Source organism: Chiloscyllium plagiosum, chromosome 11 (assembly GCF_004010195.1).
Source record: "Chiloscyllium plagiosum isolate BGI_BamShark_2017 chromosome 11, ASM401019v2, whole genome shotgun sequence".
Lineage (NCBI taxonomy): Eukaryota > Metazoa > Chordata > Chondrichthyes > Orectolobiformes > Hemiscylliidae > Chiloscyllium > Chiloscyllium plagiosum.
The window spans coordinates 32,086,394-32,101,910 of NC_057720.1; the positions used below are offsets into that span (position 1 = coordinate 32,086,394).

The window sequence follows — 15,517 nt, forward strand, 5'->3', positions numbered from 1 at the left end:
GGTGTAGTGGACAGTGAAGAGGGTTACCTCAGATTACAACAGGATCTGGACCAGATGGGCCAATGGGCTGAGAAGTGGCAGATGGAGTTTAATTCAGATAAATGCGAGGTGCTGCATTTTGGGAAAGCAAATCTTAGCAGGTCTTATACACTTAATGGTAAGGTCCGAGGGAGTGTTGCTGAACAAAGAGACCTTGGAGTGCAGGTTCATAGCTCCTTGAAAGTAGAGTTGCAGGTAGAAAGCATAGTGAAGAAGGCGTTAGATATGCTTTCCTTTATTGGTCAGAGCATTGAGTATAGGAGTTGGGAGGTCATGTGACTGTATAGGATGTTGGTTAGGCCACTGCTGGAATATTGCGTGTAGTTCTGGTCTCCTTCCTATTGGAAAGATGTTGTGAAACTTGAAAGGGTTCAGAAAGGATTTCCAAGGACGTTGCCAGGATTGGAGCATTTGAGCTACAGGGAGAGGCTGAACAGTCTGCGGCTGTTTTCCCTGGAGTGTGGAGGCTGAGGGGGTAACCTCATAGAGGTTTATAAAATCATGAGGGACATGGTTAGGATAAATAGACAAAGTATTTTCCCTGGGGTAGGGTAGTCCAGAATTAGGGGGCATAAATTTAGGGTGAGAGGGGAGAGATATAAAAGAGCCCTAAGGGGCAGCTTTTTCACTGAGAGGGTGGTACATGTATGGAATGAGCTGCCAGAGGAAGTGGTGGAGGCCGATACAATTGTAAGGCATTTGGATGGGTATATGAATAGGAAGGATTTAGAGGGATACGAGCCAAGTGCTGGCAAATGGGACAAGTTGGACCGAAGGGTCTGACTCTATGACTCTATGGTCATGAGTGGAGAGGCCAGGCAATGGAGAAGTACCAAGAAAGAAATGATGATAAAGACACAAGTGATTTCACACTTGCAAGGTTAAGTAAGGGGGATGTAGTGGGTTAGTGATAATGTCAGGAGCCAAGAAATCTAAAGGCCCAGGCTTTAAGCTGTGGGGATTTGGGTTCATATGGAATTTAAACTCAATGAATAACTCGAATGAAGAGCTAGTTTCAGTAATGGCGGCCATGAATTGTAAAAATGCATTTGGTTCACTAATATCCTTCAGGATCATACCAAGTCTGGCTGAAATGTGACTCTAAACCCAGAGCAATGTGTTTGACTGCTGTGGACTGAATGCCTAATTTGATTTTCTGAGTAAGTTCAATGTCCTACTTGGTGGGCTGCTGACCCTCACTCTGGAGAGCTTTTCCAACCACTGCAAAATCATGAAATGAATGAAAATACACCCGGTAGCATTGATTCAGGCCTTCCCTCCAGGTCACTACATCAAAATCCTCAAACTCCCTTCCTCACAGTACTGTGGATGTACCTACACTCTAAGGATGTAGTGCCTCAAAAAGACAACTTAACAATGGCAACTGGGGATTCTCCACAAATCGAGGTAACTGGGAAAGCCTCCATTTCAGTCTTGTGTTTCTATGTCTGATAATAATTGTAATGGATAAAGGTGAAAAGGTGAGCTGTGAGGTGGATGTAGAGATGTTGTAGTGTGATTTGGACAGGCTGATTGAGTGGGAAATGCATGGCAGATGCAGTATAATGTGGACAAATGCAAGGTACTTTGGTACAAAAAATAGGAAGGTAGATTATTATTTGAATGGCTGCATATTAGGAGAGAGGAATCTTCAATGGGATCTGAGTGTCCTTGTGTACCCCTTACTGAAAGTAAGCATGCAGGCAGTCAGGAAGGTAAACTGTGTGTTGGCCTTCATGTGCAGGAACAAGGATGCCTTGCTACAATTTACAGGACATTGGTGAGGATACACCTGGAATATTGTGCGCAGTTTTGGTCTCCTTTTCTGAGGAAGGATGTTTTTGCTATAGAGGGAGTCCAGTGAAGGTCTAACAGATTGATGCATGAGACGGCAGGCCTGACGTATAAGGAGAAATTGAGTTGGTTAAGATTATATTAATTAGAACTTAGAAGAATGAGGGGTATCTCATGGAAACCTATAAAATTCTAATGGACTAGACAGATTAGATGCAGGATGTTCCCAATCGTGGAAGAATCAGAACCAGAGTCATAGTTTAAGCATGAAGGGTAAATCTTTTAGGACTGAGATGATAAGAAATTTCTTCTCCTAGAGAATAGTGAACCAATCGAATTCACTACCAGAGAAAATGGTCAGGATAAAACTTTGTGTTTTCAAGATGGAGGTAGATTTAGCTCTTGTGGCAGGATTAGGATATTGATGAGCCGTGGTCATTTTGAATGGAAGAGCAGGATCGAGGGGTCAAATGGCCTACTCCTGTTCCTTTCTTCTGTTTCTATAATACACGGGGTTGTGATACCCATCTGGTTGATCCAGGAAGATCATAGCTCCCAATACTGTAGCTGACACATTAAGGGATTCTGAATCTTTCTGGATATATTGAGACATAAGCATTTAGTATCTTTCTTCATTTAATGCTGTATTGCAACTATGATGGTTGAAAAAGACAAATTTTAGTGAACTAAGCCAATTTGGGATGTCATATCCTTAAACCTTTTAAAAGCCTCTACATACAGATTCCTACACTATCCCTGCTTTTTCTTGAGAATTGTTACAAGGGTTCTGTAGTAGTTGCCCAAGTGAGGCAAAATTGCAATAACTGGTTTAGTATTTCTCAGAACCTTTGAAGATTCTGGACAGACTTAGAGTGAGGAGCTCCATAATGGATTTAGTCTTCTGGGAATCCATCATTCTATCTTCAGTGTCCCAAAAACTGAATTGATTCCTAGGCGAATTCACCCTTGTCTTTAATGGTGAGCCTTCCTGCTTGTAAGTGTCTTAAAGCTGCATGTGCTCTCTAATCTTGCTTTTCAACTGTTTCCCATGGATCAGTATGTCATCCATGTGGCATCAACCTCTGTGAAGGTCTTGTAAAATATTGGCACAGTTCATTGTAATTCTTTGGGGCAACGATGATCTCAAATGATCATCTAATGATTCAAAATCCCCCAAATGGAGTTATGCTCACTCCTGATGAAAGGCTTACACCTGAAATGTTGACTCTCCTGCTCCTCAGATGCTGCCTGACCTGCTGTGCTTTTCAGTGCCACACTTTTTGACTGACTCTTCATATTTGCAGTCTTCACTTTCACCTGATAAGCAATCTTGGTTGGTCATCAAATGACACCTATTGGAACTCACTATTTGCATCAGGTTTTGTGGAAACTCTATTTTTGGATAATGCTTTTGGATAGCTCTCATCAACTTTAGACATAGGTTGCAATTCTCTTGCCTCCACCTTGTTGAGTTGTACGTACATTTAGATTAGATTACTTACAGTGTGGAAACAGGCCCTTCGGCCCAACAAGTCCACACCGACCCGCCGAAGCGCAACCCACCCAGACCCATTCTCCTACATTTACCCCTTCGCCTAACACTATGGGCAATTTAGCCTGGCCAATTCACCTAACCTGCACATTTTTGGACTATGGGAGGAAACCGGAGCACCCGGAGGAAACCCACTCAGACACGGGGAGAATGTGCAAACTCCACACAGTCAGTCGCCTGAGGCAGGAATTGAACCCGGGTCTCTGGCACTGTGAGGCAGCAGTGCTAACCACTGTGCCACTGTGCTGCCCACCAAGTAAAGTTTGAGTAATAAAGTTAGGCTTGGATACCGTAACCATGCCTGAGCACCACTCGGCTGATTTGGCCACCAAGAAAATGATGTGCATTCTTGTTATCTCTGCAAATTGCATCGTGATTTCTTTCATTAAGGGATACTGAATCTTTCTGGATATATAGAGACATAAGTGTTAGTATGTTTCTTCATTTAATACTATATTCAGTATTGAGCAATCTTGATTGTGACATCTATGTCGGCTTTCTACTATATGATGTTGAAGAGCTGCTTGTAGCATACCTTTAAACTCAAGCGCTATGATTCCTGGATCATGTATTTGTTCTGTCTTTGGCAGTGGGTAATATGTTCTCAACCATGTCTCACTACTTGATAACATAATGGCATTTGCTTTGGTATCTAACTCAAAATTTGTGAGTTGACCATTGAATAAATATGAGCTGACCAAAATGTAAGACCTGGATCACTTATTTACCCTAGGAATACTTGACGTTTTTAATTCTGTTGTCTACTATTCCACCTCATTAACCACTTTGTGTGGGTTCCAAACCATTATTTGACCTTCTACTTTTCTGAACTTGTGTCCTACTTCTGCACATTTTCTGAAAGTGACATAATGTGTGACAGATAAAGCACTCACTTTTAGTAGTTGGGCACTGTCTCTGCTTGTGCAGTTTCTTTACTCCACAGACTTGATATGGATTTCCAGTGCCTGGTGTGTGTCCTACTCACTGTACAGTTTTCATATATGTGTTGTTTGTGGTTTTGCGGTTTTGTAGCTTTAGAATTAAATGGACTCTGCTGATCTCCTGTGTCAAGGTTGATCTTCTTCATGGAATGATTTTGTTGCTTCTGTATTTCTACTTCACTTACTATCTGAAAGACATTCTCTAGAGAAAGATCTTCTTTGGTCTGTAATATGTCTGACAAAGAGCATTGCAATTCCTACACCGATTCTATCTCTATTGCATTCTGAAGTCACCACAGTCTGATTTCTCTACCAATCTGTAGAGATCATTAATGAAATCATCTATGAATTTCCCTGAATGCCAAATTCTTTTTCTTACTTTTTGAATAATTTTATTAGCGCTGAGATTCAATGCATTTTTCAAAGGTTTTTGGTACTTCATCTAAAGTCTCTTTTTTATCCCTTGGTAAGTTATAATGTCATTAGCTGTACTCCCAATTGTGTATAGAATTATATTTACTTATTCAGCTTCTGATTTAGTAACTTGGAAACTATTCAATATCTTAGAAATTGTTTTCTCCAACATATCCAAATCTATGTCATTTTGGCTCATTGCTGGAATTATGATTTCTGGTCAATATTGTTTGTGATACTATATCTTCACAATGTGATTGTACTGTTGAGATTGTGTGCTTATGTCCGTGAACTATGTAGAAAAGACTTGAATATGTTGAAATGTTTGGAGGAAACTATGGCAGCTGATGGTTGCTAAGCAACCCTAGGTTAGATTTCTGTGCTGACCATATAGGGAAGGGCAGCAAAAAAAGTAACAGCATTTTGGATAGCTGCAATAACAAGTAAAAAAAGCCACAGCACACTCGCTGTCTTTTTCCTGTGTTTTTTAAAAAGTTCCACTCCTAATTACTTGGTCTACCTTTGCCAACCTTAAAAGATTAAGCTGTATGTTCAAAGGCCTAGATCTAACTGGGTTTCTATCCAGAACAAAACTTTGTGTGAAAAATTTTCCATTGGCCTGTCAGAGATTCAGTTTCATTCACAAAAGCTTCTGAGAGGACTAATCAAACTTTACTTTACGTTTCAAGTCCAGTGACCATTCTTCAGAAATCAGGACGTTTTTCCAGCAATTTCTGTTCTTGTTTCAGATTTTCAGCATCCACAGTTCTTTGTTTTATCAAACATTATCCCTTGTTTCACTAGCCATTGCAGAATGAGTGCATTTACCTTTTTTAAATACAATTTCTGCAGAGCTGTAAATCCTGTCTGTGGGTGAATGTGTCTGTTTGAGTTTAAAAGGGATGTAGTCTTAGTTAGCGTAGGACTAATTAATCACCCATTTTGCTGCTTGTTAAAGAATAAATATTGATGAAACTTGGTGTGAGTCATTTAACAATGAAGTTAACAGTGAAAGAAAATCAGTTTAACCATCTTGATGGTTCGTTTAGACATTTATACTTTTGGAATGACTTGAGGAGTAGTGGGCCTTGATTACCAGTGCTCCCATTTGAGTCAGAGCAATACATTTTGCTTATTCAAAAGCCTTTTATTTTACGGTTATAGAAATTCTGCATCTCTTTGCTACAAATAAGTTTTTCCACAATTTTGTGACTGAAACAAAGGTTTCCCACCTGCTTGCAGCTAATGTGCAGCATTCCTGCCTCTTGTGACTAACATAGAGGATTCTTGCCCATCACAGTCAGATGGGAAATATTTCCTCTTTTTCACTCCATGAATCTCTGCTGTCCTCACAAATGATTTCTGCTTTCTTAACAGCTTTATTTAATGATTCCTGCTTTAAGCATACTTTACTGGATTATTTCTGCTCCTCACAGCTCAAATAAATGCCTTTATTGAAGCTCTCCTGAAGGTTCTCCCTCTCTTTTCAAAGCCTGAACAAAGTTTCACAAACTTTATGACCCCGTTAGACCAAGTCTGTCTTGGCTACTAATCTCCCCGTGTTATCACTTTACTCACTTTGTGATGTACCTGGAACTGTGACCTCAGCTTCATTGCAAGCTCTCTTACAGTGCCTAATAATAACTGCTTGGTATGGTGGCAACATTCAATCTAAGCTGTAAGAAATTTGTAACTTTGCACTTTTCCAGCCTGGATTTAAACTTTTCCCTAACCCTCCGGGGATTTCAAGCTTTAACTGCGAAGCCTTCGATGTCAGTTTGTTTGCTGTTGAACTCCACATGGTACCAATCCCACCACCTCACAATGCAGACAGATTATTTTGGAGTTACTTATTCTCTTCTCATGTCTGAAATACTTTCACCATTCACTGGAGTATTCTTCCTCACTTGAGGATTGATGCTGGGTGAGGGGGCTTACTTCTGTGGAATTCTTATATTTCAGCTTTTCCCAGCTGCTGACTGTATGAGCTGGGGATTTAAAGAAGAGTTGGAAAATCATAGATTGCTGCTCACCATGTGCTGTGAGCTACACATTAAATTCCCACTGCTGCCTGCCATGTTGTGTGGGCATGCCAACTCACTGCACTGTATGAGTTGCCACTCATGATGAAGGTCCTGGTTGGTCTGTTGTTGCAGAGAAAACCCACTTCCTCTTTAACTGGAAGAGTCTCTTGCATGTTAGCAACTCAAGTCACATTGAGGCTTGGGGAGGAGCAGATGTTAGTTAGTTCACCCTTCTTCAAGACCCTAGGCCGTTCTGTCCATGTGGACAATTGACATCATTGTAGTGGGCAGTGCTTATAGCATTCCTCAATGTTAAAACATTTCAGAGTCTTTCAGATTTCAGATCCATATACAACAACCATCAGCTATGCAACCTACCTACTATCCTTCCAGCCAGTTGTCAACGCGCCCCCTTACCCACTTATGTACCAAACATGTTCGCATACTCACCTTACCCCCTTACTCACTTATTTGCACAAACACAAATTTTTCAAAGAAGCTTTGGGCTGTTTGAATTCTTTGAGTACTGGCATTGAGCAACTAATGTCATAAAAGTGGAGAGTGGCTTCATCCACGCATTCTCTGTGCTGATTCCTCCAAGGATATCTGTTCTGTGGATTCTCAGTGATACTCCACTGGACGGTCCCTCAGAAAAATCATTGCAAGGTAAGTGTTTAATTTTTTTTGTCTGATCATGGTTAGAAATAGGCACTTCAATCCCGATCGGCTGGTCTAAATCAATATTGACTGGCATTTCAAAACAGTATTGTTGGTATGTTATGTTGTTGGAGGTGCACATTTCAGGTCAAACATTATATAAAGACTTCAATTTCCATCTCAGTTGAAAGTCTGTTGGCGCTATTAAAATCAAAGTAAGCTAGCTTTCCCACAGTCCTGGCCATAAGTTTTACCTCAGTTAAAGTCTCCAAACGTAACTGATCATTTGACTGTAGCAGAGAGTCAGCCCAGTCATGAGGGCTGAATGTCTTCCTTCTGCACCATCACACAGCAACATCTTAGGGACAGAGTACAGGTTGTTCTTGTATAACGCGATGGTTGTGCTGTTGTGCAAGTCCGCATTATAGAAAACTCACACTTTAGAAACGGAGCTTAAAGAATTGGCGATGTAATTGTGTTACAGCCAACACACGCTTTAAAAGTTTTTGCTTTAGAAACAGTGTCCCCATTCCTCAATCGCATTACAGCAAATTCTCGTTAACAAAACAAACATTATAGAGAATGAACTGTACCAAGATACAATCCTTAGTTACAGAATACAGAAATGAAGAAAAAAAGTTACATCACAGCTATACCCAATATCTATACCTGATGAAGGGCTTTTGCCTGAAACATCAATTTTCCTGCTCCTCGGATGCTGCCTGAACTGCTGTGCTTTTCCAGCACCACTCTAACACAGTATAGCCATAGGTCAGAAAACAAGAAGCAAAGTTAAAAAGACAACATCGAGTCTCTTTCTAAGGGCTGTCTGCACCAGACCAGAGCAGGTGGCCTCCACATGGTTTGACCACTGGCTGTCATCACATTCTGTACTGAGCTGCTCCCCCTGCTCCGCACTGGGCCAATGGTTGCTGGTGCCCTGGCTGTGGACCATGGTCACTGCTACCCCTGCTCCAGACCCTGGTCATCAGTGTCCCCGTTCCAAACCCTGGTCACTGGTGCTCCCTCTCCGTACCCTGGTCATCAGTGCCCCCGCTCTGGACCCTGGTCACTGGTGACCCCACTCCTTACCCTGGTCACTGGTGACCCCGCTCGAGACCCTGGTCACTGGTGACCCCACTCTGGACACTGGTCACTGGTGTCCCCACTCCTTACCGTGGTCGCTGGTGACTCCGCTCCTTAGCCTGGTCACTGGTGCCCCCACTCCTTAGCCTGGTCGCTGGTGCCCCCACTCCATACCCTGATCATTGGTGACCCCAATCCTTACCCTGATCACTGGTGCCCCCACTCCTTACTCTGGTCACTGGTGCCCCCACCCCTTATTCTGGTCACTGGTGTCCTCATTCTGGATCCTGGTCGCTGATGCCCCCACTCCTTATTCTGGTCACTGGTGCCCCCACTCCTTACCCTGGTCACTGGTGACCCCACTCTGTACTCTGGTCACTGGTGACCCCACACTGTACTCTGGTCACTGGTGACCCCACTCCTTACCCTGGTCACTGGTGTCCCTGATTTGGGCCGCCACCTGAGACCCTGATTCAGGGGCTGGGAGTTGGAGACCAAGAGTCCGAGAAGACAGAAGACAGGGGAGGAGAAGAAAACCACAGCAGGGAGGAAAGGGTGGAGGAAAAGAAGAAAAGGATGGGCAGAACGGATGAGCTCCAGCTGGAGCATCCTACTCTGCTATATTTTATCGGGAGTAAGTATTATCTTTGTCAAATCATAGCCCCACCTATCTTCAATTCTGCTTCCTCACTAAATATTTCAAAATATTTAACCATTCTGGGTCCAGAAGTGGCTGTTTATTTTCAAGTCTGTAACATATATATGCAGAGCCATTCCATCCTCTTTTTTTATTCTTCATAAACATGTACAGTGCACCTTTTCTGGATGAATAGCTCCATAGGGGAGCTGAGAAGTACAGACAAGGAAGGCCCCATTCTCAATCCTCATTCTGAGCTCGGTGGTAATATGCCTTTGTACAGTTAAGGTTTCACATATCTGTAAAAAAAATCCTTTCACCTGAAAGAAGAAATTACTGTTCAATCATTTTGCTCTTGTCTGATCTTACTTAATCGCTCACATTGCTTAGAAGGGCTAGGGGTTTCTTGGTTTCAGCTGGTCTCAATAGTGATCAACTTCACTGACAGCAAAGAGTGCCACTCATCCCCTGGTCTAGAATTGTGATGTTACAATGGTCAAGAAATGAAATGTTAGCTCGGAAGCATTCTGATACCAGTGCGAAACAATTGGAACAGTCTATTGCTGAGATGTCTCCTGCTCCTTGGATGCTGCCTGACCTGCTGTAATTTTCCAGTTCCACACTTGTTGACTATTTCTGAAATGTGCTGATTTGCCATATCTACCAGTTTACTTTTTCTCTGACAGCTATTGAAAACATCATCTCAAAAATCTTTGAATTCTGCGCAGTACCTTGACTTATCAGGAAACGACATCAGTAAGTTGACTTTTTTTTCTTTCCTGATAAAGTTTAGTTTGTGTCATTTTAACATTTTACTTCACAACTTTGTCAAAGTTTTCACTGACAGATTTTGGTGGCCAAATGGTCAGGATGGAAATGATCTTCACCTAGAATACCAATTAACATAACAAAACAATATCTCCTACTGATCCATTCCTGATGAAGGGCTTATGCCTGAAATGTTGATTCCCCTGCTCCTTGGATGCTGCCTGACCTGCTGTGCTTTTCCAGCACCACACTCTCGACTCTGTCCCACTGATTGTGTTTAGTGAGGGTCTTGTGGTGCAGTTGTGTCCCTATCTCAAGTCCCATCTGTCTGAGCAGGTTAATGAAAAACTTTCTAGAATTATTTTCCAAGATACTATCAACCGCATAGATTTGTTGATTTGCTTTGAAATGTAGTTAGTCAGCATGACTCAATTTGCCTCTTCCCAAAACCTACATGAAAATGTAGGTTAGATGACAAGGTGAACCAAAATGCTGATAGTAAAATGTTAACTTTAAGTTTAAATGCCTCAGAATTATAGAACAACTGCAAATCTGCATGGGATAGGATATTCCAAATCTTTAAGAGAATGGGAAAGGATGAATGAATGTAGAAGTTACGACGTTCAATGATAATTTTCAGGTAATGAACCATTAAATAAACTTGGAACTGAAGTAGGTAATACAAATTTGTAGATTGAACTCAGTCTGTACAACCATCTGATCCATGTACACTTATATATTAGAAAATAATTAACAAATTTGTTGGAGGAGGTAAAAACAACTTTTTTAAAAAGAGGAAGGGGGAGATCTAAGATGGCGGCGATCTAAGAAGATCACACTGCAGAGCTTTGCATCGCAGTAGGAGCAGGACAGTCCTTTAACCCGCCCAACCCAGGTCATCAGGATTTCTTGGGGCGTTGGAAAGATTGTGGAGCCCCAAGAAACATTTAAAAAATGACTTATCTGTATTTTCAGCTGCCCAGAAATGCCTAAAAAGGGAGGAGGAGCATCCAAGGCCTCGTCTGCAGCTCAGCCTGCAGCAGCCTCGGAGCCGATTACTCTCCAGGGCCTGGTGAACCAGCTCTCGAAATCTCACGAGATGCTGGGGAAACAGATTGAAGAAAAGCTGGCTCCAGTCTCTCTCATGCTGCAGAAGCATGAGCAGCAGCTGGGAGACCTGGAAAAGAGGACGGATGAGGTGGAGCACAGGGTCACAGTGGTGGAAGCCGATGCCAGTTCATTCAAGGATGAGATCCAAGCCCTGAAGACGCAGGTTCGTAATTTGCGTGACCAAGTGGATGATCTTGAAAGCAGGGGCAGGAGAAAAAATATTTAGAACATTGGTCTGCCTGAGGGTAAGGAAGGTGAGCGGCCTGCGGAATTTGTTGAAGATTGGCTTCCGAAATTCCTTGACTTGGAGGCTGGCATGAGAGGATTGAAGATAGAGAGGGCTCACCAGGTCGCAGCACGGAGGTCGAGTCTGGGTCAATGCCCTCGTTCTTTCCTGGTGCGGTTCCATCATTACCGGGATAAGGAGAGAATCATGGAGGCTTCCAGACTCCAAGGGAAGGATCCAAGGGCCTGAATTTACGAGGAGTCTAAGATCATGTTTTTCAGGACTCTTCAGTGGCGGTGATCCAGAAACGAAAATCGTATGATGGTGTCAAGAGAAGACTGAGGGAGCTTGGGATTCAGTACTCCCAGAGATATCCGGCAGTGCTTTGGATCACCTTAGATGGATCCATGCATCGCTTTGACATCAGAGAAGGCAACAGACTTTGTGGACAAACTAACCTAATTTAAGCAATTGTAATATGTATAAATATTGTTGCTTGGGTATGCGTTTATCATTCTGTAAAAGAAATGGAGGAAATCCGGTTGGAGCTTTATTTTTCCCTTTTTTTTCCTCTATTGATTATAATTTGGTTCAAACTATTTCTGGCGGTGGTTAAGATGTATATTTTAAATTTCTAAGTTAGGACATACCAAAGGATGGGTGGGGTATTTATTCCCCCTTTTTTTATAAAAGAATGTTTTTTTTATTCATATTGATATTCTATGGGGTGTTTATTCTTTTTAGCTTGTGCTTGCAATGCAGCTCTAGCTGGGAGAAGTGAAGGTGGTTGAGATGGTTAGATGCCTATTTATGAGCAGTTCGGAATGGGTAATTGCCCCCTCTGGGGAGGGAGTAAGTTCCCCCACTCAGCGCTATTGGCGCTTTATATGTTGGTTTGTTTTCTTGTTTTTGTTGTTTTTTTATTTTTAATATTTTGTATGTTTGTTAAATTTACAGCAGAATGGCTTTGACCGAGTTTATTTTTCATCATTTAATACCAGAAGTAGGGAGTGGCTATATTGGAAAAATCTCTCATTTAAATTGTTGGAATGTGTTAAAGGCACATACGGGAGGTTTGTAATTCTTAAAGCCCTGATAGATGGGGAAGAATATGATGTTTTAAATGTTTATTGTCCCCCAGCTCATCCTCTTAAATTCTTGGTAGATGCTTTTTCTAAATTGATAAGTCTCAAGTCTCGGCACATCATTATAGGGGGAGATTTTAACTGCCTCATGGACCCCACAGTAGACAGGTTGCCTAAAGGTCCCTCGATACGCTCTGCACAAACTAAACAGTTACTGGGTTTGTGTGGGGAATTAGGGTTAGTGGATGCCTGGAGGTGTCTCCACCCTACAGGTAGGGATTTTACGTTTTTCTCCAATCCGCACAGATGGCACACGAGGATTGATTTTTTTTCTGACCCCTGCGGTAACCCTGGATCTGGTGGCATCTGTATGATTGGTCATATTGCCATCTCTGATCATGGTGCAGTGTACCTCATGGTTAAGATTAAGGATGTTACAGTGGATTCAAGGTACTGGCGAATGGACCCCTTTCTTTTCATGGGCAGTAAGTTTGTGGAGTATTTCTCTAGGGAATTTTGGACATTCCTAGACATCAACATAGGCTCAGTTGATAGCTCATGTGTTCTCTGGGAAACTGCCAAAGCTTATGCTAGGGGGTTAGTTATTTCATATTTTACCAGTAGGAAGTGCAGAAGGGTGAGCAGCAATGTCTCCTTGAAGCACGGTTGAAAGCAGCAGAGAAGGCCTATTTTGACAGACCCTTGTTGGTCAAACGACAGAGGATTATGGCACTGCGGTCTGCACTAAATTCCGTGCTCACACAGACGGCAAAGAAGGAGCTGGCTTTTGCAAAGCAAAGGTTATACGAGCCTGGTAACAAGCCAGGCAAATACTTAGCATACCTTGCCAGAAAGAGAAGTGCCCCACAAACCATTACAGCTATTAGGGAAGGGTCTGTGAACCTAACATGTGATTCTAAAAATGTGGCGTCCCAGAGATTCTACTCTAAGTTATATCAGTCTGAGAATTGTGAGGAGGGGCAGGGCAAAATGGAATCCTTTTTTAGAGATCTGAAGCTCCTGGGTGTGACTCTCGAACAACAATCCTTTCTCAATGCCCCATTATCAGAGCAAGAAGTGCAGGAAGCTGTGAGGCAGCTTCAGAGTGGAAAGGCGCCCAGTCCTGACGGACTTCCCAGTGAATTCACTTCCCTGTGAATATAAGGAATTTATAAGTATACTGTCAGGTCCGATGCTGAATATGTTTAATGATTCATACTATTATGATTATCTCCCACCATCCCTGAGAGAGGCCAATATTTCACTTATCCTTAAAAAAGGGAAGGACCCAGAAGACTGTGCTTCATACAGGCCCATCTTGCTCTTAAATGTGGACTTTAAGATCTTCTCTAAGGCTCTCATGTTAAGGCTGGATACTGTGTTACCCTCTATTATTAAAGAGGATCAGACGGGCTTCATAAAGGGTCACAGATCCACCAATAATGTAAGGAGGCTGCTTAATGTAATTCGAGCATGTCAACAACAGTCAATACAGGGATTGGTGATTTCTTTAGATGCAGAGAAAGCATTTGACCGAGTTGAGTAGCCGTACTTCACTTCCCTGTGAATATAAGGAATTTATAAGTATACTGTCAGGTCCGATGCTGAATATGTTTAATGATTCATACTATTATGATTATCTCCCACCATCCCTGAGAGAGGCCAATATTTCACTTATCCTTAAAAAAGGGAAGGACCCAGAAGACTGTGCTTCATACAGGCCCATCTTGCTCTTAAATGTGGACTTTAAGATCTTCTCTAAGGCCCTTGCGTTAAGGCTGGAGACTGTGTTACCCTCTATTATTAAAGAGGATCAGACGGGCTTCATAAAGGGTCACAGATCCACCAATAATGTTAGGAGGCTGCTTAATGTAATTCAAGCGTGTCAACAACAGTCAATACAGGGATTGGTGATTTCTTTAGATGCAGAGAAAGCATTTGACCAAGTTGAGTAGCCGTACCTTTTCTATACTCTAGACCGGTTTGGTCTGAGCGAACTTTTCATAAGATGGGTCAAGGTTCTCCACAGTGTACCTCTCGCGGCAGTCATTACCAACGGGGTACGATCAAGCAATTTTAATATTTCTAGGGGCAGCCGGCAGGGCTGTCCCCTTTCACCATTACTTTTTACGTTGGTGATTGAACCGTTGGCAGAGGCCATTCGTGGGGATCCCAATATATCAGCTCCAGAAGTGGGGTCAAAATTACATAAGATCTCACTGTATGCAGATGATGTTCTAATTTTCTTGACAAATCCAGCAGTGTCAGTGCCTTGCCTGATATAATGCATTCATGCGTTTGGCGCTTTTTCAGGGTATAATATTAATTTTGCTAAATCAGAGGCTATGCCTATGGGTGGTCTTAGGAAAGAGTTGGCTCTTGAGAGTGACAATAGATTCCCATTTAGGTTGTTACAGGGGGGGTTTGTGTATTTGGGCATATTCATTACTCCAGTTCTGGGTGTTCAAAGTCAATTTTACTCAATTATTTGGGAAAATTAAACAAGATCGCCAAAGATGGGAGGCACTTCCAGTCTCATGGTTGGGTCAGATAGCGCTTATTAAGATGAATATTCTCCCTCGTTTGCTATTCCCTATACAGATGCTCCCCTGATTTTCAATAAACAAACACTCAGGAGACTGAACGGTTGGTTCATCTCCTTTATCTGGCACCGTAAACGGCCCCTCATTAAATTAGCCAAACTGCAGTTGCCTCACAGATTGGGAGGAGTAGACCTTCTGGACATTAAAAATTACAATTAAGCTCGCTCTTGATCTACGTAAGTGATTGGGTTTGTGGGGACCCTCTTTCAATATGGCTAGACATCAAAGCCTCCCAGGCAAGGTGCCCCCTTGCTGTTTTTGGACAAGGTGAGGACAGTTAGGGAATATTGGCATAACCCAATAGTCATCAATACTGTTAAAGCATGGAGGGCAATTTGGCAGAGGGAAGGTAATATTGGCAAAACATCTTTGTTTACATCTTTTGTGGGTATGCCGGGTTTTCAACCGGGAATGATAGATTCAGGATTTAAACATTGGGCAGCTAGGGATATATCTTGCATGGGTGATTTATTTGTGGGAGATGTAATGATGCCCTTCGATCAGTCAGTACGGAAGTACGAGTTACCTAATAGAGACCTCTTTAGTTTTTTTCAAGTTAGGGATTTTATTCAAAAAAAGAC

At 42.3% G+C, this 15,517-nt stretch overlaps 1 protein-coding gene across 1 annotated transcript in view; it reads left to right on the forward strand.

Moving 5' to 3' along the window:
- The window catches only part of LOC122554277, a 254,601-nt gene that overhangs the window by 119,930 nt on the left and 119,154 nt on the right, over window positions 1-15,517 (forward strand). The window contains exon 3 of the mRNA XM_043699049.1: window positions 9,831-9,900. The gene's annotated coding sequence lies outside the window, so the exon portion shown is untranslated. The remainder of the gene's footprint in view (window positions 1-9,830; window positions 9,901-15,517) is intronic.